We start from the raw sequence: 2,723 nt of genomic DNA, 5'->3' as shown, positions 1-2,723 counted from the left end.
CTTCCTCATTTTATCTTTCACTTGTTTTAGTTTTTTGTTTTTATATCTCATTCCAGTCATGACGACGGTATTTATTTTTTACCTACAATGTATTTGATGTAATCAGGAGTTTTTGGGTTCCGTTACAGTTATTTTAATGTTTTATTTAAAAAAAACAAAAAAAAATGTGAAATATTTATTGTGTACACAGACGTGTTTTTTTTGTTTTTATATAACTGTGTTTTTGTTATTTGGTTGTCGTGACTGAAATTTTTAGAAACTGTGGCGCTTTAAAATCTTTTTAACAAAACTCGGCGTGTTCTCGGAGGTTTAAATACAATGAGGGGGAATTTTATCGAAACTGGAGCACATGAAATCTGGAGCGGCCGCGCACGGCAACCAATCGGCTTCTCTCTCTCATTTGTTTTCAAATCCTAAGGCCCCATTCACACTGCGCGATTCGCAAATCGCGCGTTTTTGTCGCGCGATTTGCATTTTGTTGCGCGATATCGCACAATTTGTTGCGCGATATCGCGCAAATGCTTGCATCGAGCAAGCTTGAATCGCGGCTAAATCCGCTCCAAAAAGGGTCCTGCTGTAGCGACGCACGACCCGCGACAGCAGGACCCTTTGCCCCATTGCCTTGCATTGGAGAGCGATATCGCGCGGTAAATAGCCGCGATATCGCGGGAATTACCGCGTGATACAATCGCTCAATGTGAACGGGGCCTAAAGCTGGGCCATACACCTTGCGATCATCGGACGAAACCTCTAGTGATGATCGAACCGTTGTACGGTTTTCGTACGACGGCCCCAATCCCGCCCCCGATCATCGCAAGGTTGGATTAGCGGTATTTCAAAGAAGGCAACTGGACGAATTTTGGGAATTGACGGCACGGATTTTCGTTTGCGCATGAGCAGTGTAAAGCTGGCCATACACCTTACAACTATTGCCGACTTTCGTTGTGCGATGGTTGTAAGGTCACTAAAATTTCGTACGACCTGCCTATCATGGACAGGCAGATCGTACTTGCGATCATCGCAAGCCCTCCCCGCTGAGGGGCGGGCTTCCGATGATTGCAATGCTGAGCGGGCAGTGTGCGCTTGCGCACACCGGCCCGTGCGACTTTTGTCTTCCAAGCACGCCACCAACCCGCCGAAAATCGTACGACTGTACAGTAGAAGCGGTCGCACGCTGCCCATACACCTGGCGATTATTGTACGATCGCGGGATCACCCACAACTACCATACGATAATCGGCAGTGTTGTATTGGCACCTTTTAATCATATGAATTTCGACGTACGGAACCGCCACCAACTTTGCGAAAATCGTACAATCACACAGGAGTTTTCTAACCTGCTTGAAAGTCAAAAGTCGTACGATTGGTACGGTATTTGCGATTGTTCACTGCCCATCGACCTTACGAATATCGGCCGATAATCGTAAAGTGTATGGGCACCGGTGGTGTCCCGAGGATGGGTGTCACCTGGGGGCGGAGACTGGGTGACACCTCGCCGCGCATGGGCGGTGGTCTTTTTTTTATGTCTGCCGGCGGCCATCTTGGTGATGAACGCCGGCAGAGAGAGGAGGGGGCGCTCACCCGGCGGGATGAGGTATGCAGCCTCTCTCCTGACACTGTCGGGTCGTGACCGAGTGACTGACATTTCATAGAGGGTGACACCAAAATGACCGTCTGTCATTTTGGTGTCACCCCTCCAATGTTGGCACCCTTTGTGACGCCACTGATGGGCACCTTAAATGAGCAAACTGAAAAGAGAAGCTGATTGGTCGCCGTGCACAGCGGCTCCAGATTCTGTCTGCTCCAGTTTTGATAAATCCCCTCCCCCCCCCCAATGTATTCTAGAGACTCTGCCGGTTGATGTTTTAAACTGAGAGTGGAATGGAGTAACAGGCCATTAATATGTTTATTATACTATATGTAGGATATTACTTTGCCACCATAGAGCAGACTTTACATCAGACTGAGAGGTCCACTTATCTTGTAGACACCCCGAACCCCCGACATTCCCCTAAAGTGCCTTTCAAAAAAGAACCAATAGAGAAAGAGCGTGTGCCGGTGAGATCACTGGGCCCGGAACAGCTGAGGAGCCGAGGGATCCCATGAAGGTGCCCTAGCACAGCCGTAGCCAAACTCTGGCCCTCCAGCTGTGGTGAAACTACAAAACCCATGATGCATCTCTCTCCGGGAGTCGTGGCTGTGAGAAATGTTGCAATGCCTCGTGGGATTTGTAGTTCCACCACAGCTGGAGGGCCAGAGTTTGGCTACCCCTGCTCTAGCAATGTTAGGCCCCATTCACACTGAGCGATTTATCGCGCGGTAATTCCCGCGATATCACGGCTATTTACCGCGCGATATCGCTCTCCAATGCATCTCAATGGTGCTCTGTCCGTCGCTGTCGCGGGTCGTGCGTCGCTACAGCAGGACCCTTTTTGGAGCGGATTTAGCCGCCATTCTAGCTTGCTCAATGCAAGCATTTGCGCGATATCAAGCAAAATGCAAATCGCGCTACAAGCGCGCGATTTGCGAATCGCTCAAAGTGAATGGGGCCTTAGCGATGTGCATGTCTGCTCCTGAGGTTTTGGATCCTCGGCTATCCCAGGCTCCTGGATGGGGGCCAGTGATGTCACGGTAACCAAAGCAAACTTACTAGAATCTGGGGTGTAAGATGAGTATTTTTTTTCCCCTTTTTTTTTATTATTATTATTATTTTTAATTAACTG

At 48.8% G+C, this 2,723-nt stretch overlaps 1 protein-coding gene across 1 annotated transcript in view; it reads left to right on the top strand.

Annotated features, from left to right (window-relative positions):
- TEAD1 (TEA domain transcription factor 1) overlaps positions 1-2,723 on the top strand; it is a 157,467-nt gene that overhangs the window by 118,023 nt on the left and 36,721 nt on the right. The window lies entirely within an intron of this gene.

Source organism: Nanorana parkeri, unplaced genomic scaffold (assembly GCF_000935625.1).
Source record: "Nanorana parkeri isolate BGI_ZX_2015 unplaced genomic scaffold, ASM93562v1 scaffold10, whole genome shotgun sequence".
In the NCBI taxonomy this organism is placed as follows: Eukaryota; Metazoa; Chordata; class Amphibia; order Anura; family Dicroglossidae; genus Nanorana; species Nanorana parkeri.
This window is presented reverse-complemented; position numbering and strand designations above follow the sequence as displayed.